Source organism: Panthera tigris, chromosome A3, assembly GCF_018350195.1.
Source record: "Panthera tigris isolate Pti1 chromosome A3, P.tigris_Pti1_mat1.1, whole genome shotgun sequence".
NCBI lineage: Eukaryota > Metazoa > Chordata > Mammalia > Carnivora > Felidae > Panthera > Panthera tigris.
This window is the reverse complement of record NC_056662.1, coordinates 17458629-17485886: the sequence shown is the minus strand read 5'-3', so window position 1 is coordinate 17485886 and position 27258 is coordinate 17458629. Positions and strand designations below refer to the sequence as shown.

Sequence of the window (27258 nt, the reverse complement as noted above, 5' to 3'; positions counted from 1 at the left end):
GGCACCAACAGCATCCTCTGGAATTGACACGGTCCTCAGTGCCCCTGGGCACAAATTCATCACAAAATTTGTACAGCACACACAGACTATTCGCTGATGGATCTGTCTCAAGGACACAGGCCAAGCCATTTTCGCCTATGTCCCCAGATCCTATCACAGCACCTGCTCTATGGTGGGCTTGATCCTGGAGTCACAATACTCCAGCAGTTTTACCTCCCCAGCATGGAAGGCCATCCATGAACATTTACTCTTCCCTTTTCTGGCACAAGTACTGCTAGTTCTTAGGATTCTAGGCAATTCTTTTTTCTATGGCTCAGCTACCTTTTAGCCAAATGCAGCTGATTCTGGTGGCACCCAGACAAAGTTCTCTTGACTTATCTAGAGGTCACGTGTGGTTTTGGTGGATAATACCACCATGAGCTGATGACTTCCTACCTCCAGCACCTGCATTTCCCTGGCTGGTAGCTTTCTACAGCTGCCAGAGTTTGATGGCCCCACTGTAGGGTAGACTGGGCATGCCAGGGTGTTATCACTCCCAGGTACAACTCTTTCCCAATGAGGAATATGAGGAGGTGGATAAACACCCCAGTTTCTTTGATCCTTGGTGGAACAATGGGCCTGCTCTACTCAGTCTTTTTTTTTTTTTTTGATGTTTGTTTATTTTTGGGAGGTGGGGGGGGGGTCAGAGAAAGAAGGAGAGAGAGAGAGAGAGAGAGAGAGAGAGAGAGAGAGAGAGAGAGAGAGAGAGAGAGAGAGAGAGAGAGAGAGAGAGAAAGAAAGAATCCCAAGCAGGCTCGGTGCTCACAGCAGCAACCCCGATGTGGGGCTTGAACTCATGAACTGTGAGACCGTGACCCGAGCCAAAGTCAGATGCTCAACTGACTGAGCCACCCAGGTGCCCCTTTTCAGTCTTTTAAGGGATCACTAGTGGGAATGAGCATCAAATACCTCCCAGAACTACCAGCTCATTCATGCATCCTTTAGGGGAAGCCTTCCTTCCTTTCCTGCCTCACTTACTCTCCTCCTCTACCAGTGTTCTCTTCCATTTCCAAATAAACTACTTGCAAAATGCTGTTGCAGGGTCTGGTTTTGGAGAAATCCAAAGTAAGGCATTATGAAAACCAGGGCAAGTTACTTCTCTGTGACTCAGTTTCCTCATCTGTAAAATGGGGGTGATAACAACACCTCCCTCATGTGGATTGCCATGAGGATAACATCAGGTATTCTAATCAGTAGTCTTAAACAGTCCCAGCACATTGCAAGTGCACTTAGTTGACACTAAGTTGGGAGGAAACTTAGTTGGTACCCTCATTTTGTGGCCCCCATAGAAAGACACAAAGATTCTATTAAATGCATTCCCTTTCTTGTGTCAGGATGAAGAGGGGCTGCAGTAATGTCAGAATGTACTCCTGCCAACATTTCCACAAGCAAGTACATTTAAGAGCTTGGCCTCGGTCTACTTAACACAGTCATGTTGCAACCAGTGAAGTCATTTAAAAATGCATAATTCAATACCGACTTAGCACCAGGCGAGATTTCATGATCTGTAACACTCTGTCTGCGCCCTGCTCCTCTTTTTCCCCCAGCATATTGATATTTTTGAGATTACTCTTTGCTGGGCCACTTCCCAAAATTAAGAACAGAGTAATCATTCCAGAAGAGCCTTTCTTTCCTTGACTGCTAATCAAGAGTCTATCTCCTCGAGGGAGGAGCCTAGGAGAGCCTAGATTCTAAACCTTCAGAATTAGAGGCCATGTCACAGAAGCATTTTGTCATAGAACAGCACAGGTCCATGATCTGGCATCATTTGACTCTCTGCCCCACCCTTTCCCAGCAGTCTGGCTATGGAGAATTGAGTGGAAGAAACTTGGGCCTTAGCCAGTTTGGGTCTCTGAGTTCCAGAGACATCCAAGTCAGTAACACCTGCGGGATGCAGAGAGCTATTATTATTCCATGGGACAAGGGACAAATGCTCTCTCAGCACCATGTGCCAGCTCTACCCCAGGATTTACACATATGAACTCATTTATTCCTCCTATCACACTCTGAGGCAAGTACTATCATAGTATCCATTTTACAGATGAGGAAACCAAAGGTATGTGCCAGTTACTTACCCCCAGACCTTTGGCTTCAAGGCCACCCTATTGTAACTGGCTCTGTGATTCTGGGGCAGGGATTCTACAAACTGCATTTTGGATTCCCTTGCCAGCTTTGGCTCAGCGCTCCCAGTGGGAGGCTGTATGTGGAGACCAGGAAGGTGGAAGAGGGAAGAAGATGCTCTGCAATCTCCCATCTGCCCCCACAGATGCAGTACCGTCTGTGGCCTCCCTCCTCGGAGGACCAAGCATTCCCCAGTGGGGCCCTTGCTCCATACTCCTATTCCCTTGTGTTACCATGGCCCCGGGTGTGACAGATGCTTCCTGCAATTCCTGGCCACCTTAGTGTCCCAACATTTGCTCTGGCAATCTCCCAACATGTGTGTGATTCCCTTCAATAAAACTGTCTGTCTGAAATACCTACCATGGTTTGGGGTTTCCTTCCCGGATCCTCACTGACAGAGGAAGACATTATAATTATCTCCACTCTGCATGTGAGGACACAAAGGCACAGAGGTTGAGCAAGCTGCCCAAAGTCCTGCAGCTGGGATAGCGCTGGGATACCTGGGATGGCCCGCTCGGGTCTGGGGGTTTAACACTTGCACTGAACTGCCCCACTGTTCTCCACACCCAGGGCAGCTGGAGAGTGGGGCGGGCAGATGAGAGCCAGGGGGAGAGTGAGGTGGGCAGATAAGAGCCAAGGAGATAAGGCTTTTTCTGTGTTCAGTGAACAAGAACTGAGGGCTGGTTCTATGTTCTGAAGACAGTGAGTCAAAGCAACTGTCTCTACCCTGGAGGAATCTAAGAGACTAGGGAGGGAAAGAGATGTAGGAATCAATACACTGCAGAATCAAGTGAAAAAGGCTGGACAGCGGCAGGCTAGGGTCTTGATGACACAAAGAGGAGTGTGGTACACAGCATAGTGGTCCTCAGAAGATGTCCATGTCCAGGGCGGGGGGTGGGGGGAGGGTGGTGGGCTGGGTGGCTCAGTCGGTTAAGCATCTGACTCTTGGTTTCAGCTCAAGGCATGATCTCATGGTTTGTGAGTTCGAGCCCCACATAGGGCTCTGCACTGACAGCAAAGAGCCTGCCTGAGATTCTCTCTCTCTCCCTCTCTCTCTCCCTGCCCCTCCTCTGCCCTGTCTCTCAAAATAAATAAACTTAAAAAATTAAAAAAACAAATTAAAAATAAAGATGTCCACGTCCTGCTCCCCAGAATTTTACAGGGCAAAAACATCTTCAAAGATGTGATGATGTTAAGGATCCTTAGCAGGGAGAGTATCCTGGAATATCAAGGCGGGCCCAATGTAATCAGAAGGCTCCTTATAGGTGAAAGAGGAAGGCAGAAGAATCAGAGTCAGAGAGGGGTGGAAAGATGCTGAACAGGTAGTTTTGAACACGGAGGAATGGGCCACTAGCGAGGAATGCCAAGTAGCCGCTACAAACTGTAAAAAGCAAGGCAACAGTCTCTCCCCTGGAGCCAAAGAAATGCAGCCCTGCTGACCCATTTGACTTCTGAGCTCCATATTTGTAAGATAATGAATTTTCATGTTTTATGCCATTGAGTGTGTGGTAATTAGTTACAGTGGCCCTAGGGAAGTACTGGGAGGAGGGAATCAGATGAAGGAAATGAGGGAACACTTCCTGGAGACATCAGATCATGAAGTCATGAAAGAAGAAGAGAGACTAATCGGCACCTGGGAGGGAAGAGCCTTCACTGAGATGAGGAGAGACTGGGTTGTTGAAGAATAGCATCACCTGCTGAAACATAGATGGGGGGGGGGGGGGAATGGCAAAAAGGCAACTGGAGAAGTCAACATGGACCAGATAAGCAAGGGTCTTCCTGAGGATCCTGGGCCTCATCCTGAGGCTTTGTAAACAGGGATGTGACACGGGCACCTGTTCTTTCAGGACAACTCCTCAGTGCAGGGTGAAGAATGGGTCTGAAGGAGAGACATGAGAGTCAGGGGACATCATGTCGATCGCTGAGAGAGAAATGATAGATGTCTGGGCCTAGGTAATGGTCATGAGGCTGGAGAGGCAGAGGACTAGACACAGATTTAGGTGACTGGCCAGGACTTGGTCACTGATTGGATTGAAAAAGGCAGCAAGGGGGATGGGACCAGTATTAGCACAAGACTAGGATTCACCAGGTCAGGTGAGTCCTGGCACATGCATGCCTGTGGAGCCACAGTCGTGCTCTGACCTCCGTGATGTCTGCCTGGTCCACACTAGTGCCATCTACCTCAGGCTCCCTGCCCGGCATCCCAGAGCGCTACATGGCTTCTGTGCACAAGGCCCAATATTCTGGACTCCATCCCTTTGCATTTTTGTATTCATTTTCACTTACAATGGGCAGTGAGACAGACAGAGTTTGGCTTATAACCTCTCTCTTAATTTTACAACTTTGGGCAAGTTAATTAATTCCCCCTCAACCTCAGTTTCTTCATGTGTAAAACCAGGGTAACAGATATATCACTGGGTCCTTGAGAATACCAAATGCAAATCTCTGAAACATGACAGGCCCCGAATAAATGTGAGTTATTCCCCTCTCTCTCCCATCCCTTATGGCCTCCCACCTTGTCTTTCTCCCCATCCCACAGCCCCCTCCATTATAAGGCCATTCCACCATTTCTCAAGCCTCCTGCCATCTCCACTCTGAGCATCTGAGCAGCACTGGGGCATCTGGGGCTCATGTAGCACATGCGATGAAATCAATTTCAGCTTTATGCATGAGGGAGCTGCTAATCTCCCACTGGGACAGGCAACCCACACTCAACAAGCACCAGGGGGAAAACATGGCAGCCGTCTTAACAGAACACGTCTGAGAAAAGCTGGAGTAAAGGGAAAGGAGGTGATAGGGAGGGAGGGAAGAAATACGCAAATCAGGGCAACCTGAGTCCAGGCAGCTCCATCAGTTGCTATGCTACCAGCCACAGTGAGAGAGCAAAGGAAGGGAGCTGGGGCTTTAGAGATATTGTTATTTTGCAAATTTCTCCCCTCCGAACATCCCTGTGTGCAGGGTGGGAAAGGGGAGATGCCCAATTCCTCTCTAAGCTGCCCAAATGACCAAAGTGACCCAAATGGCTAAAGTAACTACAAACATTCACTGCTCTCAAGGAAAAGGCATCCAGATGGATTAAAAGAAGAGACTTACCCACAACTGCCTGCTCAGCATGTGGGGGGAGTTGAAGAGGTGAATGCCCCCCTTTATGGAAAGGAACTGAAAAAGTGGCTTCATCCAACCCACCACCCCCGGCCCTCATAGGGCTACTTCTATGTTCTGCCATATCCAGTGCAAAGACAGAGTTAGCATTAGCAGGCCTAAACAGCAGCCCTTTGAGAAAGGACTCTGGAGCAACAGAACATGGCAAGGTCTCATTAGACCACGGGCCACTATCACCATCCCTGGAAGCCACAATCCTGACTCAGGCAGGCAGACACTGGGCTCTGATAACAGAATTGGTGGCTTCATGTTGAGACCCATCATAGGCCACTACAGGTGGGTATTTTTGTGTTAGGGAGAGAATATGCACAGAGAGAAAGAGGGCAAATTTATTGGTTATCACATTTCAGGCACTATTCTAGATATTTCGAACATCTTAATCATGTATTTCTTAAGCACAGACAAGAGGGAACCCCAAGAAATACAGAGCAACCTCTGAGGGGATCTACAAAGTGACAGTTTTTAGATAGAATGCCTTCCTGGGACAAAATTCAACTTGAAGACAGAACGTAAAATAAGCTTGAATTTTTACATGCATAAATGGTTCCACGGGAATACCACCTTTACACAAAGTCTTTCACAGAATACTTCCAAACTCATTTTATGAGCCTATGATAACTGTCACACCAAGACCTTACAAGGATATCACAAGAAAAGAAACTTTCAGTCCAATCTCTCATAAACAGAGATAAGAATCCTATACATTATATTAGCAAACGAAATCCAGTGATACATAAAATGAGTAATAGATCATGACCACACTGTGTTTATTCCAAGACTACAAGATCAGTTCAGTATTAGAAAATTAATCAGTATAACTCATCGTATTAACAGACTAAAAGATAAAAATCAAGTAAGAATCTCAAGAGATGCCAAGGAAGCATTTGATGAAAGTCAGCATCTATCCACGATAAAACTCTTAGCAAACTAAGAACAGTGGGCAAGTGCTTTAATCTGATAACAAGTATCAAAACATAGTAAACATCACAATCAACAGTAAAATACTGAATGCTTTCCCCCTGATTTCCCCCATTTTACTGGATGTTCAAGCTACTGCAATGGGGCAAGAAAAAGACATAAGAGATACAAGGATTGGAAAGGAAGTAATAAAGCTTTCATTATTCATAGACTATGTGATTGTGTATGGAGAAAATCCCAAAGAATCTCAAATTATGATGAAAATCAAAAGCGAGTTTAACATACTTTCATATATTAAAGTCAATGTACTTTGCCGTATCGTATGCTAAGTTTCAATCAACAAAAAGGAAAGAGCTTTAAATCATTTGTACAATATGCATAAGCCTTTCTAACCCTGCTTCTACTTCTGCCCTCTTCAGATCTATTCTCCACCCTGTAGCCCAACTTATCTTCCTAAGGTAACAACTACATTCCATTATGTGGCCTCAAACACCATGAGTGAAGTGGCCCGTCTGTCTGTTCAGCCTCGTCTGCTGCCACTGCCCCTCTCGCTGCACAGGCTCGAGACACGTACATCTGTTTTCAAATATGCCTAATGAGTCGTGATCCTTTCTACCTCAGGGCCTTTGCCCACACTGTCTCCTCTTCCCTGTGCTTCACCTAGTTCACTCTCCATAGCCCAGCTCAAACTTACTTCCTCCCTGACTTCCCCCATGCTCTCAGACATGCTTTTGGTTTGATTTGTGAGGCTGTTCTTCCTGGTCTTCTCCACTAGAATGAAAACACCACAAGGGCAGAGACCACTTCTAGATTTCTACCTATTCACAGCAACTGCCTTGATCCTTAGCACACAATAAATGCTTCCTAAGTATGCGCTGAATCAATGAGTCAACACAAAAGTTGAGGAAATCTATTTTGTTTTGTTTCACTAAAGCTTGGAGTGCAGAATATTTTGAGAGTAGAGAGGGGCTTTAAGAATTGGTAGTTTGATGTTATCAGGAAATCCAGCAGTGTAAGAGGTCTTGAACAGAGCACTCTACCTCAGAAGAAAGGCTGCTGATCCTTGCCCAGAAAGGCCCTACTGGTTCGGGCTGAGAACTCAGCTTATCACTTTGAACATAACTGTTAATTCTTTTTAATTAAAACTATTTTGAGATAATTATAGATTTCCACAAGTTCTAAGAAATAATAGATCCTATGTATCTTTTGCTCCACTTCCCCAATGATAACTTTGTGCAAAACTATCATGCAAGAGTGAGGACCATGTTGCTTCTGAATATCCTAATCCCAGGTACACCAGCGGTTGGAAAAACCCGTGCCAGGCAAAGAACTTGCATCCAGATCAGGACTGAAATACATTAATGTGGGTGATTTAGCTCAAGAAGTCTTATCATGGAGTCTGGCAAGATGGCTTTTCCCAAGAGGATGCGAAAAGATGCACAGATGATGGTACAAATCCTGAAGGATGTGGGGATTACAGACTAGGAGCCAAGAGTTAGAAATCAGACATTGGAGTATGCCTTCTGTTAGGTGACCACAATTCTAGACAATGTAAAATTATATTCAAGCCATGCTAAGAAAGCTACTGTTGATGCAGATGATGCGCTATTGGCAATGCTGTGTAATGCTGATCAGGCTTTTACCTCTATCCTCCCCCAAGAGATGTTTTATTAGATATTGCAAGGCAAAGAAATCAAACTCCTTTGCCATTAATCAAGCCACAGCAAGGCCCTAGGTTACCATCTGACATATTCTGCTTGACTGTTCCAAACTAAAGACTTAATTAAGTGTTTACAAAAAAAAAAAAAAAAAGGCATCTCCTTCTGTGGGAATAATAGCAATCCAAGTACTCCCACACATGGCACACCAGCCCCACAAACCACGTCTGTGTCAAATAAAGTAGGGACTCCAATGTCCCTCACAGGGCAAAGGTCTACTGCACATACACCCACTTCACAGTCCCCAACTGTAAAAGCATCAATTCCTGCAATGTCCATGATTCACAATGTTCTGATTAATCAATCCATAATTAATTGGGTCCAAAAACATGCTTATAACCACTAACATGGAGGCCATCACAGAATGCTGCCAAGGAATCATCAAATGCATTGAAAAGAAAATGAGAATAGGGATGACGACTATGACAATTTGTAATCTAGCCTTGATGCTTGTACCACGTGCACTTGGTCTTGAATCCATTGTACCAATATTAAATATGCATGCTGGGTGTTTTCATGTTGTGTTATAGAAGACCTAAATGATATTTAATGAATAAATACAGTTTTCCTTTCTGATTGAGATGTTGGATTTTCTTTAATAGGATTTTTCATCAGCCTTTAGTGTAAAACAAAATTGTCATTCATCAAAAGAAAAAAAAATCTATCATTCAATATCACAACCAGGATGCTGACACTGGTAAAATGAAGATGGCACGTTTCCACCACCACAGGGATCCCTCATGTTGGTCTTTATGACTACACCCACCATCAATGAAGGAGTGGTCTGGGCTCTGCATCCTCACTAAAATTTGGTGCTACCATTTTGTTTTAGCCATTCTGGTATGTCGTGATAGATCATTGTGGTTTTGATTTGCACTCCCCTAATGGTTACTGATACTGAACATCTTTTCATGTGCTTATCTGCTGTCTGTATATCTTCTTCAGTGAAACGTCTGCTCATTAACTTTCACCTATTTTCTAATTGAACTGTTGGTTGCTGTTTGGTTTTCTTGTTGTTGCTGTTCTGCTGTTGAGTTCTAAGAACTCTTTATATATTCTAGACACTAGTCTTTTGTCACGTAAGTGGTTTGCAGATATTTTCTCCCACTCTGTAGCTTGTCTTTTCATTCTCTTCACACAGGCTTTCGCAGATCAAAAGTTTTAATTTTGACCAGGTTCAATTTATCCATTTTCCCAGTTGTAAGTCACACCTCCTGTGTCAAATCCGTGTTAATATTTTACTTTTTACTCTATTCAAATTCATCAGTACTCACAAATCAGTTCAGGTTCCTGACAAAATTGTGTTCCATCAAACATTCAGTTGGCAAACACATAACTATATTTGGTTCTATTTCCTGCCATAGAGCATTTTTCAGTAACACAGAAATACTGAAAAAATGTGTTTTGTTTTGCAAGTTTTAGTGGCACTCTTCATTTATTTTTTAGAAGCATAATACTTTTAAAATTATGTTTTCAATCAGGATGATGGATAGTTGCCTAAAAATGGGAAACAGGAAGCATATGCTCAAAACTATTAAAAAGATGTAAGACAGTGAAATTCAGAGCCTACAACCTGAGAGGCATGTATCCAGCATGGCGCTGTCCTTCAGAATCCCTTTATTGGACTTGACAGAGAAGAAGATGGTAGCATTACCTCAAATTCAATCAGTGATTCATTATTAAGCAGCTGTCAATCTGGGAAGTATAAGATATACTTAGACACTTAATATGCTACTTTTATTATTGTAGAGCTACAAAGAGCTAAACCTCAGTATTTCCTGTGCCAGAAAAATCCTGGACAGTATCTGCAAATGCCCATCACTTTTTGGTGATGTTTGGAGACCCTAATTGCTGTGGACAGTCTCTAAAATGGCCCCCAATGATTTACTCTTCTGGTATCTACATTCTTGTTTAACCCTGACCCTTTGAAAGGGGGCTAGACCTCTTGTTCACATCTAACAAATGGAGGATAGCAAAAGTGATGGGACGCTGTTACTTCCGAGATTAGGTTACAAAAAGACTACCACCTTCCTTGCCCTCTCCCTCTCCCTCTCCCCCTGTCCATCTCTCCACTCTTCCTCCCCTTCTCTCTTGCCCTTCCCTCCCTCTCCTCCCCTCTCTCCCCTTCCCCTCTCTACTTCCTTTCTCTCCCCCCTCCCTCCCCTTTCCTCCCTCTCCTTCCTCCTTTCTCCCTTTCTTCCTCCCCACCCCCTCAACCTTATTGAGTTGTTTTCCGGAGAGCCACACATTCCCAAAGAAATGAAATCTTCAGCCAACAGCTAATGAGGCTCTGAGGCCAACAGCCATGTGAGTGATCTTTTAAGAAGATCTTCTGAAGGCTGCCCAACAGCCAAGTGAATAAGTGAACTTGGGAGATCTTCCCTCAGACTAGACTTAGGATGACTGCAGCCTGTGAGAGCCCCCAAGCCAGAATCACCCAATCAAACTGCACCATGATCCCCTAGCCCATGCCTGCGAGACAATAAATCCTTGCTGGTTTAAGCCACTACACTTTGGAGTAGTATGTGACTAATCCAGCATAGATAAACAATTAAAGATTTGGACGAAGAATTTTTTGTGACTAAAAAGGGAAACATCTTGGCAACAAGTTAATATAAAGAGGCACAATCAAATGCACACACACCATGCTTCAAGCTTCCTTTAAGATCAGTTTCAGAATCACCTTTGAAATTAAAGCATACAAACCAGGCAGAAGACTGGGGAAGACTTGGCTGAATCTACTTTAGATAAAAATAAAAGGACAGCCTACTTTTACTAAAGAATGCCCTCAAAGGAGACATTTTAATGCACTTCAAGGCGTGTTTGAACATGTGGTAAGCCCAGTGCTTTTTACTTTGCAATGGTAAGCAAACAAGGGCATTAACATATGGCCACTTTGTATATTTATTCCATGTATTATATGATAGTGATATCTATGAAGGCATTAATTTTTAATTACTTGAAAAAAGATACCTGGTAAAGAAACTGTCCACAAGATAGGGATGGATATTTGCATAGATGGGACTCAGTGTAACACAGATCCAACTGCAGGGCAGGACAGAGGGGTCTACACCAAGGTATCATAAATTCAAATGTTCTAGCACATACAGAACCATTTACTAATAAAACCTAGCCTTAAACTCTGCCTCTTTATTTCTCAATGTAGTGATATAAAATGAAAGAAAATGTTTTAAACTCACCTTTGTACTCATACATGCAATAAAATGAGAAGTGAATTTGAAAGCTTGCCCTGCTACAAAGATATACCTTGGCCTGTTCAGTGGGGCACATTGATGGTCCCAGTGAAATTACTATCATTTTTCATTGAAGAAAAACACATATAATAACAAAGCTTTAAAAAAAGTCTTGCCTAAAACCTCTTCTAGATCTTAATCAGGAAAGCAATCTGATTAAAATCACATACACTAAAGGACAAACAGGTTTAATGTAGCAATCCTCCCAAGGTATTAACATTTTTTTAAAAAAGAATTGATCTCAAAGGGCATCATTCCTATGGAACACTTCACAGCTTGGAGGCCTTTATGTCCTCTTAAAATTGGCCCATGAATTTCCTCTCCTAGTTTTGATTACCCTCAAGGAAAGGAAACGTAACTGTATATGTTCCTGACTGGAAATCCCAATGAGGTTTCCCAACAGTTAAGATGTACTCAAGATTGACCCCAAACCACAGAGGTTCTGCCCAGAAAGCTGATGTGGGAATATTCGGGGGTCTCACAGTCAATTCAAAAGCTACAGGAAACCAGTTCCTTCGCAGACAAGAAGCATGAAATGAGCCGCTCTAAGAAACAGGAAGACCACTGTTAAAACTCTGCAGGGCTTGAAGCTCTGGGGAGCCCTTTGAGAGGGCTAGGCTGAACTCATACCTAAATGTCAAACAGCCTGGGTTCTGCCATGCCCATTTCCTCCATAGCACCAAGTACCATTCTTTAAAAATGACCTTTTGTGATTGCACCCATGGCTCGCCCACAGCTGTGTATTAGAACCATGTGGACAACTTCTAAAGCTCCTGATGTCCAATTCCCAACCTTTACCAATCAAATCAGAATCTCTGGGGTGAGACCTAGGCATCGGCATTTTTTTTAACACCTCAGGCTTTTCCAATGTGCAGCCAGGTTTGAGAACCATTGGCTACATCATTCATTTTGTTCACCACAATACCTTCCTTAACAATCATAATATGCAGAACATCTGAATGATTCCTCAACCACCCTACCCTTTAGTTAGTAATGTTGTATGTGTATCTATGTCTCCAATCCTAGCCTTGGAGGTAGCAGTAAATAAACACATGAATGAATGAATGAATGAATGAATGAATGGGCAGGTGAGTAAGTGGCCTTCCTCACCTGTCTCTTCCTGGCTTGAGACACAGGGAGGAGTTCTAATGCTTACAGAGAGCCCTGCATAGAATAAGCCAACAACTGACTCACAATTATGTAGTGGTAATGCACATAATCTAAGCAATGAAAGGGAGTGACGGTGGAAAAAGCCAGTATCACGAGGTTTTCTTGGAAAACTACCTAAAGAGCAATAAAAAGCACCACCCCAAGGGACCAAGACATCACCTCTTCCTCTATGCCCCCACAAAACCTTGTGTACTGAGACACCCCATGTATTTACACAGAAACATATATGATTATTCACAGTCATCACGCACTTGCTCAAAGAGTTGCATCCTTCAAGGCCCTGCCGACACTTCACTTGCTTTGGAAATCCTCCCTGACACTTTCCAAAGTGCAGTACATGCTAGTGATATGCGTGCGATTAAATCAGGTGCACACCAGTGGGCACTGATCCATAAATTAGTTTAACAGGCGAAGACGTACTTTAGCTTGTGTTAGAAACCTAACAGACTTCCTTTCTCTATAGTAATATAGAGACTACCATGCTATGAATTCTCATTTGAAAGATCAAGGAAAGTGTCTCGTTTTTAAAAGCAAAAGTGTTAAATAAGAGAATAGGTAAGGAAAAAACAGTGTGAAGGGGGCTCAGAATAGACTGATGTGTGGAAAACACTGCCAGAGGCCTATGCAGCCCACCATTGCCCACACTACCCACTGCTTATGTCCGTGTCTTTCTTCCCTACAACCGTGTCACTGCAAGGCAGGGACATGGCCACTCATGCTTCCACAACCTTCACTGTGTCAAACATGGTGCCTCAAACAGGAATTCTGAATAGAAACCATTTTTCTTTTATTGTGTTACCAGCCCCATTTAGGTTAAAGGCAACAGACTAAGGAGTGAGCTCATGAAACAATTCAGGTCATTGCTAGAAATAGAAAATTGCTATTACCCTCAGGAGCAGCCCTAAATAGAGGAGGTGTCATGTCACCCTTCCCCCCACTCCCCAGCACCCCGCCTGGGCGTGCCCCGATCCTTCTCCCTGGCAACAGCAGCAGCAACATCTAGGCCCCGACTCCTTTCCACCAGCTTGGCCAGTGGGTAACCGGATCTGGGAAGGCACTTGAGTCACAAGAGATTGGAGAGATTTCTGGACATAGTGCTCAATCCTCTCAACTAGCATTTGGGGTTCTTCAGAGAATTAACTCTGACAAAACAAACCAGAAACCTCACTTCAATGTGACTACTAGCTTGAGAAGCCTTCGGCAATCACCTTGCCCTTCTGGCTCAGACTTCACGTGGTCCCCTACCCATCCCTCCCATCTGGCTTCAGCCTCCATTGAGAAGCCTGGGGCCCCCCTCAAAGAGGTTTTGTGGTATAAAAGGATCTGACACAGCTTAGGAAATAGGCAGACGTGGAGCATCTCATCTACACAGAGGATATTTTCTCAGTTAAAAAAAAAAAATGTGTTCTCACTTAAGAATGCTAATGGCCCATGCACAGAAATAAAATCCCTGACCTACTTTGAAGCTGAACTTATTAAACAAGCCGACCTTATTACTCAGAAGAGACTGTAAAACAGTAGAATAAAGTCCAAATGGAATTTCTAGCATCCTTCATCGACAGGAGTGGCCAAGAAAAGCACAAAAGAGAACCAGAGCCCTGGGCTGGGCATCGGGAGCCAGGGTTCATGCCCAGCTCTCTCATGGAATCTTGCTGTGTGACCTTGAAGATACCACTCTCCCTCTCTGGGCCTTAGGACTCTCATCTAGGGACTGGAAGAGGTTCTCTCTGAGGCCACTTTCATCTGTGATAGCTGGGGATTCCATTTTTTTGTTTTTAAGAATTTAATGTTATAATGGAAAAACAAAAAAGAATCAATTATCTAGGGCATATTACACCAGATGCTAAGAGGCAGGTGAGGGACTAAGACATACACTGTGCCTCCAAGGAGCCCACAGCCTAGCACAGTGAGTCGGGGCGGTCCATACTGATTAATGGATTTATTTCCTAACAGCAATTTGAAAGCCGCCACAAGGCTACAGCAAACGTAACACAACTTGTGTCTGCAACAAGAATTCCCTCTGGCGATCCACCTGACAACTTCGATTTAGCTGAATGAATCTTTCAGTGCATTTTAAACTGCTGCACAGCCACGAGTGGCCGTCTACAAGTTATAATCAGATTTATCACACTGGGAAGGAAGTGAGCGGTGATACGTTTCCATGGGGTTTTAGGGCAATAATGTGAGTCATCCCTGCCCATTCTGGAGAAAATCCTGGAGCTGCAAGGTAAATTATCCAAACCGGAACAGGAATGAGGCAGGAAAGGTTGCTGCTGTAACAGGAGGCATTAGTAACCCACACAATGTTGGATTAGTCAGTCACTATGGGTGCTACCGTGGGATGTTTAATGATGTTACTCGGAAAGTGTCGGGGTGTGTGTAATGGCAGGACTCCACTCAGTCCAGATCCCAGGCTCCGAGACAACCCTTCATTGGTTGAGTCTCTACAACATTGAGCACCCTCACAGAGCTCAGTGAACAAAGCCAATGCGGAGAAGAGATTTCCCAGAAGGAACAAGTGGATCTGGGGTTCGGGGTACAAAGCTGCAAGCGCCACGGTCACCCCTGGGGCAGCCATGTTGAATTCACGGACTCTGAAGCTGTATGAACAAAGATCAAGGCAGAATAGGAGTGAAGAACCCTGCAGAGACCAGAGAATGCAGGGTCCACAGAAAAGGATATGAGGGGCCCAGGCCAGAAACATCTGAGTATTTTCTCCCCATGTTACAGATGTGGACGTAGAGATTCAGAGGGCTATGCCCAGGTCCACTGAGCTAGTAAGTGGCAAGGCTGTAACTGTGTGTGCAGCTTCCCATCCCTGAGGTACCCACCCTCCCCCGCAGCCCCACAACCCCTCCGCCAATCCCAGAACTTCCTGGTCAGCCACCTCACACTTTCCAGAGGTGCTCCAACTCCAACCTCCCACATCTGCCCTTTCCATTCTTTACCCACCAGTCACAGCCCATCGCACCCAGACCAGGACGCTCCTGCCCTCCTCTAGAGGGCTGCTGAACCTTGAACATAGTTTCCATGCCTGCCACTATTTGTGGCCTTGTTCTGGCAGTTATTCCTTGAGCTGTCTGGGGAGAATTCATGTTGCTGGATTCACAAGGTGTTTGTTCATCTTCCCAGAGCGTAGTTCTCATTCCCAACCCCAGGGATCAACGCAAACCATGAAGAACAAGCAGAGAGTCCAAGGCTCAAGGAAGGCAAGTCACACCTCATTGGAGAAGCTTTAAGAGGCTGGTGTAAACACTCAATCGTTTCCAGAGTCCTGAATGTGTTCTTGGCCTTTCATCTGACAAGAGCCCCCCTAACACAGTGGCCCCTCCACAGATCCAGTCCGCAGGGTCTTGGTGAGCAAAGGGCTTCCATTCCCCTTGGCATGACTGCCCTGTGTCCTGCAATGAACACACAGCCCTCTAACAGTAGACAACGATGCACATCCCTACAGAGCTGGGGGAGCACCGTTCTATCCCCATCAAACAACACAGGGAATGGAGACCAAGAGACAACAAGAAGTTTAGTCTCCCTTAGGAAAGACAGTGGCAGTGCTGGAGCTTGATGGCATCTCAACCACAATTTATGCTTCCCTGGGCATCTCTGAGGAAGATAACCTATAGTTTTATTTTGGCTTCTCAATTGGGATTCACAATTCTTTCAGTTAAGCACTACTCCAAATTTTTCTTGGAGACCTCTTTCCCACAGCCAGACCAGACAGTTTGTGATATGACCCGCCATCAGCTCCAGGAGTGGACCCCGATTCAGTCCAGCTGAACTCATCTTTCAGTGCAATTTACACCAATCAGCTTATCCACGCGTCCACCTCTGTAGTTCAGGGACGGTTCGGGGATGGACACATGACCCAAATCTGCCCACCGACCATCAGAAGTAGTCTGTTCATCCTTCCAGAGAGAAAGGTAGGATTAGCACTGCTGTCTAACCATGTGGGACCAGAGAATGGGTACATGATGGAAGCCGAGCCAAAAATAAAAGTAAAGGGAGAGACAGAGCAAGAAGCTGGAATGCGTGAAGTCACTGGTTGAGCCTTTAATCAGCCCACACCGCAAGTGTGTGAGACCTCTTCTCTGACCATTCATTTCCATAAACCAATAAATTCCCTTACTGATTAAGAAAACAACAAAAACAGAAACAGAGGGCAGGGACAGGAAGGGAAGGGATGGGAAGGGATGGGAAGGGACAGGAAGGGAAGAGGAAAAATTATTACTAGGACTGGGGTGAATGCAAGTTGAGAGACAAATGACACATGACCACCAAACCCACTGCTCCACCTCAACCTAAGAGTAGTCTTGGGTGCAGGCAGAGCTGTGTGCGGTGGGTCCACGCAGAGCCCTCACGGTCCAGGTGATGCTCCTATCTCTGCTCTTCTCACTCTGACCCAGGAATCATCAATTTCTCAAAAAGAGAATCATGAGATCTCAGCTCTCAGGGGAGAAAGCTCACAGATCATTCCTCCATTCACTAGAGAGAATAATGATCTCAAAGGGGGAGAGAATTCACCCAAGGCCCCAGTGAATCCAAGAGTCAACCTTAGGGATACCACACATTCCTGAAGGAGCTATGCAAAAGCAGATGACACCTCGACCTGCCCTGCTCTCTGGGGCAGTCCCTGATATCCGGGAACTGGCCTGCTACCATCAGCTAGGACGTCAGGTTTCTGGAAGTTTGCCCGACACTTCCAGCTAGGGCCTTTTGTTCTCTGGTTGGCCTAAACAATCTCACACAACAGCCAAACAGACCAGCTCGCTGCTACCATGATGAAGTGAGGTAGAACAAAACCACTTCATCATTTTTTCTAAGACAAAAACAAGGCCACCATGCAAACCACAAAACACACAGCACCCTCTCCTGGCTCATGCAAGGCTGGTGGCGTCTCTACCAATTACCACTTTCATCCTGCTATAGTATTACCTCCATCTGGATTAAACTTATTCAAATGCCTGATGATAGAACTATCCCCACCTCCTGACAGATTTCAGTCTAGAGCAAATGCCCACTCCCTTGGACACTCCTCCACTCCAATTATCCAACCAAAGCCCAAATCCTATAGTAAGTCCTTCTAACACCTTCTTAATGAGACTCCCCAAGGCTCTTCATGGTGTGCATTCTCTCTCTCCACAGTGAGTCACAAACTCAACTAGTCAACCACAAGGGTGTTTCCTGTAACTCACATAGCATCCTGCACATGGAGGGCACTGACACCTGGGGGGAAAAAGTCTCCGCTTCCTTGGCCCAATACAGAATGCTCTCCATTATCAGGCTCTGCAGCTGAATCTACCTCCACTTCCCCATCTATCTTCCGCCACGGCACACTAGATACCATTCTAGGCCTTTGTACCTTCCACGTGCAGACTCTGTTACCTGGAAAGCCCCTCTCCCCCTCCCTCCTCGAGGCCTAGTTTAGGAAGCCTTCTCTGGCTCTGGATAGAGTAAATAAACCCTCCCTCCTCTCCATCACTTGACCATGCTGCACATACACTGATCGTGGCCCATGTCACGATGAACTGTAATCATGTTTGCCCTTTGTAACCCTCCCACACTAGGTGCAAGCTCTTTGAAGGGAAGAGGTGTGCAATGCCCAGTACAGAGGCTGGAACAGAATAGGTCTGTACACTGGCTAGTCAGTTTTTTCCTGCACTGAACCAGATGTCTTTCCTATTCAATGACTGCCATATTTCAAATCACATTCAAAATGAAAGCCAAAATGATAATGTTCAAATCAAAGCCCCTGTGAAAACGAAGGCTTTGGTCTGTTATAATAGTGTCACTTGTCATTTGCAGGGTACTCTGTGATTTACAAAGCACTTCTCTCATTACCTTACTTTATTCAAGGCAATCCTCATGGTAACCCGGGGTTCTGTTATCTCTACTCACTCTTCCAACCTGCTCAGACACTTGGAAGACTCAAGGCTGGGACACAACCAGGGAATAAACTATGGCGGGTGACAGGTGGTTGTTGCTCCAAATTCACTGGAGGCCCAGTCAGCTCATGGGTTCACGGCCAAAGGGTTTTCTGGGAACCAAGCCTGATATTCACAGTCTCACTTTATACCTATCCTGCCTTTAGTTATGCATTAGATTAAATATACAAATGCTTTAATTCAATGCCACCAGCATTTGAACAATGATTGGGAAGTCAGAACTTGACAGGAGTTCAGACTCCACTTATTACCCATATGACTTTAGGCAAAGGGTTTAACCTCTCTGAGCCTTGGTTTACCCAACAGTAATACAGAAGTTTAGTAGTACCTAACTTACAGAGTTATCATGAGGATTAAAAGAGAAAACGTAAGTTGAGAATTTCTACAGTGGCTGGCATATAGTAATACTACACATATAGTAAATCGTAGCTATTAATATGATCATGCTGTTATCACTACTCTTACTATTATTAAGTAGGGTGATCCTAGGTCATTTACTATCAGATAGATAGATTCTGTGACCTGGCTCTGCTCTGTGTAACAGGGGAGAGGTCAGCGGGGAGGGCTACAAGGTAAGAACAAGTTTCCCAAGATCCTGTTGTCACCTGGCTTCTGATTTGACCAGTTAGACGCACTCAGAGGAGACTGGAGGTAGAAGCAAAGGAGAGTCCAGAGCACATATATACATACATATGGAATGCATGTATACATATATTCCAGGCCATACATACTCACGGATCTCTCTCTCTCTCTCCCCCTCCCGCTGACTCAGGCAAGAGCTCCTGTAGCTCCTGCTGGAGTCTGTATAAGAATTCCACCTTCTTTATAGTAACCCAGAACCCTGAACTCCAATAACACTATCTTCATCTTGTGACCATCCACCCTAATGGTAGTAGCTTCTGGTCACTGTTAATCTCTGAGTTGGCTCACCCTATAACCAATTCCCTACATTAAATTCCTTCTGTATCAAATACCTAGAGTTTGCATTTTCCTTGCTGGTCCTTGACTGACAAATACACTATATATGCACACTTGAGCAAAGTTGCTTTCTGCACTAGAGTTTCTTCACTTATAAAATGTTGCTAATATCTGGAAAGATATAATGAAACATACAGACACAGATCTACCTCGGTACCTGGCACATAGTCATCTTAAGAAACTGGGTCCTTTCTTGCTCTATTGGAAAAGAATTCTGTGCAGAGATCTCATTCCAAGAACTATACTATAAGGAAACAAGGAAGAATGAAACTATGTCATAGTCAACAATGACCATTACAAGTTTATCTATCATACAGGATCTTGAAACAACATAAAAATACAATTAAAGAACATTGTTATGAGTTGAATTGTATCCCCCCCCCCCAAAAAAAAAAGGCTATTCTGAAGGCCTAGTGCCCTGTACCTCGCCTTAACTGTGAAAAGGGTTGTTGGCAGGTATAAGTAGTTAAGGTGAATGGTCATGCCGGAGTAGAGTGGGCCCTGATCCACTATGATAGGTGTCCTTATAAGAAGATGGCAACCTAAAGATGTAGTGAGACAGGGACACCACCATTTGAAGATGGAGGACTGGAGTGTTAGGTCTATAAGCCAGGGAATTGCAAAGATCGCCAGCACACCACCAGATACTGGGAAGAGGCAATGAAGGATTCTCGTACAGGTTTCAGAAGGAGTGCAGCCCCACCAACACCTGGACTTCAGACTTCTAGCCTCCAGAACTGTGAGAGAACATGTATCTGTCATTTTACCACACCCTGTCTTTAGGGCTTTGCTGCAGCAGCCGTAAGAGGTGAATACAACTGTAAAAGGAGGTGGTGGGTTGGCAACATTCTGAGTGTATCTCTACACTCAGGCTCCCTGGTGTTAATGCCCTGTATTTCTTGGGTGGTGAGCAGGGTATGTCACACGGCTGTCCTGACTTTAAGAAAGGGAAATTCTCATGAGTAGACTTCACCTAATGAGATGAGCCCTAAAAAGAAATGGGGCTCTTCCTAGTAAAGAAGATCTGAAGGGCAAGAGGGTTTGGGTGCCAAGGAAATTCTCCACCATAGGCTTTGAAGATGGAAGAAGTCACATGACAATGAAGGCAGGTGATCTCTAAAAGTTGAGAGCAACCCCTGGCAGAGACTCAGCAAAAAAGATGCAGACTTGATATCCACCACAAGGAACAGAATTCAACCAACAGCATAAATGAGTTGGCAAGCAGATTTTTCCCCAAATGAGAATTCAGCCTATGAAGACCTTGATTTCAGCCTTGTGATACCCTGAACAGAGAACCCAGGCAAGGCTCAGGCTTCTGACCTGCAGAACTCTGAGATAATCATGCATTGTCTTAAGCTGCCAGGTCTGTGCTAATCTGTTATACAGCAACAGAAAACCAATACAGACAGGTATACTCACTGTCTACAACTGTTAAATGTAAGTATGTCGAAGGCCATAAAGGAATATACAAAATACGGGTAATGTAACATTAACCCAAAATTGTGTGAAATACACATGGTATGGTATTCTCATCTGACGGCATCTCTGCCAAACATATACGTGTGGATAAAAAGAGAGACAGACAGACAGACAAACCATGGATGCACTAGGGTGACAAAATTGAGATTCAAAGCTGCCTTTAGTCTTCTTTTATTGTTTTAAGAATTTAAAAACTTATGAAAGAACAAGATTGTTCCTGCCCCCAGACCATGTGAAACAGACCACTATAAGGTTTTACAGCGAGCACAGTCTCCCAAAAGCTCAAGCTGCTTGAAATAGAGGGCCACATAAGAGCCAAGATTTCATAAAATTCCATCAGATACAGGTAATTTCTTAGATTAATATAACATCAAAGAGTCACAAATGACTCTTTTCTCTGGAAATTCCACATAAACCTTCCCTGTTATCACTCACCACCCACCAAATGGGAAGTAAAAGAGACATCCATCCTTTTGGTTAAAATCCCATCTGTGTTAAGGACGAAAGGTGATTGGGAGACTTCACGCTTTCCTCACCTACAATGTCCAGAGGAAAACTTTACGAGCCAGTACACTGGCTCCCCACATCCTCTTTTCCTCTGTCACAGTCACCAGCAAAGTTCCAGATGGTGGCTGTTCTACCATCTTAGGTCTCAGAGGAATGGACAACTGTAGAAGAGAGCCCCCATCAACCTCCAATGGCCGAGTCGTGTGAATAAAACATAAACCTTATAGTCTGCAGCCTCTGAAGTGTGGGACCATTTGTTACTACAGCACTACCTAGCACATCTTATCTTGTAGGGGTAATGTTATGATCCCCCTTTTACAAGTGAGTAAAAGGAAGCTGAGAGATGAAATAATTGGCTCAAGTTCCCATATCTGCTAAGTCCTAATGACAGGACGGAGATTCAAGTTCAGGGAGGGCTGACTCTAGAGTCCATGACTCAAATCCACTGGGCAAACGTCCCTCTACTCCTTGATGCCTGGATAATCCAACACCGTACTCAAGTGGAGGCAGGATGTTGACAAGAGTCTCCCCTTCAAAATGAGGAGCATAATAATGTGCTTCTCTTTACCTGGACCAATGAGTCACAGATGATGTAGGAGACACCAAGTGCAAGGCAAGGGCATTTTGACTGAAATAGGGATATCATCAAAGTCTCTGAATGACATCTCTCTTCTCCCCTGGAGAGGTTTCCATTGCTCAGGGGCCAAGATGGCCCCTTTCACCAAATCCTGCAGGATCTAATTGTGAGTTCTTCCTCACTGGGATGTCAGCTTAGTTTTTCTTAGTCTGTAGTGGATTTGTGAGTGGATAAATTAACCTTTATTTTAAGAAAAGCAAACACCATACTGCAGCCCAACAAAGAGGGCCCTACTGAGAGCTTTAAGTACTAAGAGTCACGTTCTCTGCACCTATCTCATACAGTGAGATAATACACTTTTCCAAGAACAGTCCACATCTGGGCATCCTGGGGTCCTACAGACCACTCAGGTGGAGCAGTTACAGTACCAGATTCAGGCCCACCTCTACAACTGATTATCCAGTGACCCCAGCTGTCTGAGCCTCTGACTCTCTATCCACAGCACTAGAGGAATGGAAAAGGTAATGTATAAAGTGGTTTCCAGCTTGAAAAATACCACAGTCAAAACCAATGCCAACTCTTACACATCACTGATTGGTGTGTAAAACAGCACAACCCTTATGTAGAATAATTTGGCAGTATCTATCAAAGTTAAAAATGTTCAGCAACCCCAGGCCTAGGAAATTATACTAAAGATATGCTTGCATAATAAAATGACATTTGCACAGGGTTATTCATTGTGGTATTGTCTGATAGCAAAAGACTGGAAGCAATCCAAATGCTCATCCATGGCAACCAGTTAAATAAATGATGGTACATCCATACAATGGAACACCCTGGAGCTATTAGAACAGGAAGCTCTTCATGTCCAAATACAGAAAGATACCCACGATACATTAAATGAGAAAAAAAGTACAACTCAAAAGAGCTTGTGTAATATGCTACAATTTATGTAAGAAAAAGAAGACAACAGAATGGGAATTTGATTAATCTACACATAAAACACCTCTGGAAAGATACACAAGAAAACAGTAACACTGATAATCTCTAGGGAAGAGAAATGTGTGGCTGAGATAAGACGTAAAAGGACAAATTTTCAGTGTATATTCTTTTGTGTCTTTGGATTTTTGGAGCAGTTAAATATAGTACCTACAAAAAACACAGGAATAATTTTTAAAAATTTTTAACTGCTGCCAGCCAGTAGTTAAGTAAGAATCAAGACAATTCTTGAGAGCATATGTTCTCAAGATGGAAAACCGCAAGTACCTTCTTCCTGGAGACCAGTACCCAATGGCTTCTCATGTACAAAATCTCTCTCTTTCCTCTTCCTAATATGCACTGTGCCCTCTACCTTCCTTTCATTCCCTCCTCTTCAGAATTTCATTATATACCTAAAATGCAACTCTTAGATTCTCTAACATGTTTTTAATTTTGAAAATGTATTTAAGTATACGAGAAAGGAGCCATGGAAAGGGGTAAGCAAAACTAGGATCTAGAAAGAGTTATAATTCCCCATGAGACTGTTGGATGAGCCTCTTGCCCTCTCAGGGCCTCAGTTTCTCCAGTGGTTCAACAAGGGCTATAGAATAGGAGATGCCTCAGGTCACCTTCCTCTCCGCTTTAAGGTTATAGTGTTCTAATCACATGGGATACAGCAAAGGCAAGACTATATCCTGGAAGGAGCTTTGGATCTGTTACCTGACATGTAGTTTCTCACTCTGCTAACTGTCCTCTGGAAACATCTCAGATAGACCAACGGAGGTCTTGGTGGGGATAAGGGTGGTTTGGGATGCCAGAGTACTGGGAAATGGAGCCCAATCAGAGGGTGGAGGTCTTGCTGAACTGAGGAGGTAGAATTGGGAGTTCGGGAGCTGCCAGAGTGGAATTTGTAAGGCAGGGTACCATAGCACATGCGGAGATTCCCTACCAATCTCTGGATGATTGCTGGCCAGCATATATGGAAGGCAAAACTCTGGAATATCTGGAAGAGAGTATTTAATACATACGGGACTCAGAGCCAAAATGAAATACCAGAGGTTGTCTAGGGTTGAGAAACACTGGAATCCTGGGCCAGGTGCAGTGGCGATTCAGTTAAGACCCCAGAAAGAACAAGTTACAGTAGTGAGCATCACATCTGAAAGGAGGGACCACACATAAAGATGACTGACTAAACCAAAAGAGATCCATCCTAACAAAGAATCCTGAGAGTTTCAGAAGGATGGGCCAGTAATTTAACTGTCTGACAGAATAAAATTCAATACCTTGAAAGCAAATTGACAAAATCTAGACTACGTACAGCATATCAGCTACAGTTGTTATATGAAGATTCAGGAAGGAAAACACCCCACACAGTCAAAATAACAGACGTCAGGATGATTCAGATGTTAGAATCTGTAGATGAGAACTTGAAAGTAACCACTGCAAATGCACTGAGGGTGTTAAAAGACATTTGTACAGAACAAGAGGACAGACAGAGAATCATAGCAAAGGAACAAAAAGTTAAAAAATAATAATAGTTCTATGACTGAAAAGTATCACATCTAAAAGGAAAAGTTTACTCTGGGCTTAGCAACAGTTCAGACACTGTAGAAGAAAGGGTCACTGAATGTGAAAACAGGTAAGTAGATATCTGAACATCACAGCAAAAATGACTGAAAAATAAAGAGACTCAGTAACCTGTGGTTGAATACCAAGTGGTCTAACATATGGATATTTGGCATCTCGGAGAGACAGAGCTGAGAAAATTGGCATAAATAACTATTTAAAGAAACGGTGACACAAAAAAAAGAAAACCAAAAGAAAAACATCTTTAAAACTTTGGTGAAAAGGATTTAAAATTTTAAAAAATGATTCAAGAGATATTCCATATTCGTAGCTTAAAATATTCTATTTTATAAAGGGAGTAAATTCTCCAGAAATTGCTCTAGAGACTCAATGTATATTTTGGTCAGCGTCTCTAAAGTATTTTTAAAAACTTGATGTATTGATGCTAAAATGTATATGGAATGCAAAGAACCTAGAATAGTGAAAACAATCTTAATAAATAATATCACCTGTGTCGAGCAGGGGTCTATAGGAACTCTCTATACTTCCCTTTAATTCTGCTATGAACCTAAAACTCCTATAAATAATAAACTCTGTTTTTTTAAGTGCCTGTGGAGTGGGGTTTGCCTTCCTGCACATCTGTCATTACCCCCACTTAGGTAGCTGCTTTCTCCATTCTGAGTCCCAGAATGAAAACAGAGCAGAGATTGGAGCTGCTCAGACTCACAGCTTGAGCACAGCTATACCGACGAACCCAGGTAGGATCAGCCGATCTCTAGCTAACTCACAGGCACAAGAGCAATAACTCCTATTTGTTGTTGTTGCTGATAAAATAAAAAGCAGAGCTGTAGGATTGATTTTAAGGCTTTGATAAAGCTATACTAATCAAGACAATGAGATATCAAAATAGTGACGAGACGAAAAGACCAACAGAAAAGGACAGAGAATCCAAAAATGGACCCATATATTTATGGACACCTGGTGTATTAAAAAGGCTTAACAGTATTCACTTAACAGTGAATTGAGGGAAAACAACACTTCTAATAATGGTACTAGGTCAACTGACATAATATGGATAAAATGAACCCTGGTCTTTATAAAGCATATTATAAAAAATCAATTTTAGAAAACTCACATAGGCTCACATATGTGCTCTTAAAAGTTAATATAGGAGTGTGATTTTTGATACTGTAGAACATAAGTATTTTTTAAACATAGTAAAAAAAGATAATTGGACTTCATTAAAATTAATATCTTTTATTCACCAACACACACCATTAAGTAAAAAGGTAAGCCACAGAATGGGAGAGGATAACTTAGGATACACACACACACACACACACACACACACACACACACACATACGACAAAGACTCATATCCAGTAAATACAAAGAACTGCTGCAAATCAATAAGATACCACACAATTTTTTTAAAGGCAAAATATTTGAACAGGCAATTCACAAAATAGATTATCTGAATTGCCAAAAAAATTATGTGTAAAAGTGCTCAACCTCATTAGTCATCAGTAAAATTCAAGGTTAAAAATCACCATGAAAATATATTACCATATACCTACCAGAATGGCCAATATTAACAGACTGACAACACTAACACGTCACATTAGAATAATGTCTGGCAATATGTATTTAACCCAAAAAACAACTCCACTGCTAGTTATACACCCAAGAGAAATGGCGCCCAATAACACAAACACAAAACAAAACAGTAACAAAACACAACAAAAACATTCATAGCAGCATGGTCCATTATGGCTAAAATAGAAAACAACCCAGATGTATGTCAGCAGTAGAATGGATACATTTTGGTATATTCATTATAACAAAACATTGTTCAAATCAAGAATTAAAGAATATATGGATGAGACTTACAAATATAATTTTGAATGGAAGAACTAAGACAAAATACATAGCTTTATGATTCTCTTTATATAAAATTCAAAAACAGAAAAAAACTAAAAGAACACCTTTGTGAATTAATTAGTTGGAGGGGACACAAAGGTTTCTGTGGTGCTGGGTATAGTCTACGTCCTGATCATGGTGTTGTTCGTATTATTTTGACCTTTCTGCATTTATGCTATACTCCAAACTGTAAGTCCACGTCCCTGCCAAAAAAGGCACTGCAAGAGTCCAGTTGAGAACTGACAGGAGTGGATACAGTGATAATAACAATGGTAGGGAAGAGATATAATCAAGAAACATTTAGGTGATAAACTGGCAGGTCCATTTTGACGGGTTACATGTGGGATGCAGTAGGGAAGGTTGAGGAAAAGGTAGTAGCCTAAGATGGCTCTCAGATTTCCTTCTGGTGTTGGTGATGAAATGAATGGTGCACCATTAATGGAGATCAAAGATTTGGGAAGAACATCTTGAGCTTGAGGTGCCTGTGGCAATCCACAGGAACATCTCTGGCAGCTAATTAATTGGGAGTTCACTGGAAATGTCTGAGCAAGAGATATGGGTGTGGGAGTCAGTCATCAGCCTCCCTGGTCATAATTAAAATAATGAGACTGGATGGAATAACAGAAAGAACATGGAGCTTGAAGGCGTATGCAAGCAGCACTCTGGGGGAACGCCAAATTGAAGGGAAAGGTATAGAAACACAAACCTATGACCAGGACAGAAATTTTAAGCTGGAGAAATAGGCAGAAAACCAAGAAACGTCAGTCATGGAAGCCCAGTCCCAACTGTGAGGCAAACAAGAGTAGCCAGGGAAGCTGGTCAGTTCTCTCAAAAACTTTGACCAAAAGGCAAGGATTTAGCTCTGCAGCTGTGGTCCCTGGGAAATTTACTTCTCCTTTCTGAGCCTTGGTTTCTTCAGTATTAATGG

At 43.4% G+C, this 27258-nt stretch overlaps 1 protein-coding gene and 1 pseudogene across 3 annotated transcripts in view; one reads left to right on the top strand and one right to left on the bottom strand.

Moving 5' to 3' along the window:
- Positions 1-27258, bottom strand: part of PTPRT (protein tyrosine phosphatase receptor type T) — a 796626-nt gene that overhangs the window by 618055 nt on the left and 151313 nt on the right. The gene's annotated exons all lie outside the window — the stretch shown is intronic.
- On the top strand, positions 7633-8394 carry LOC107179202 (annotated as a pseudogene).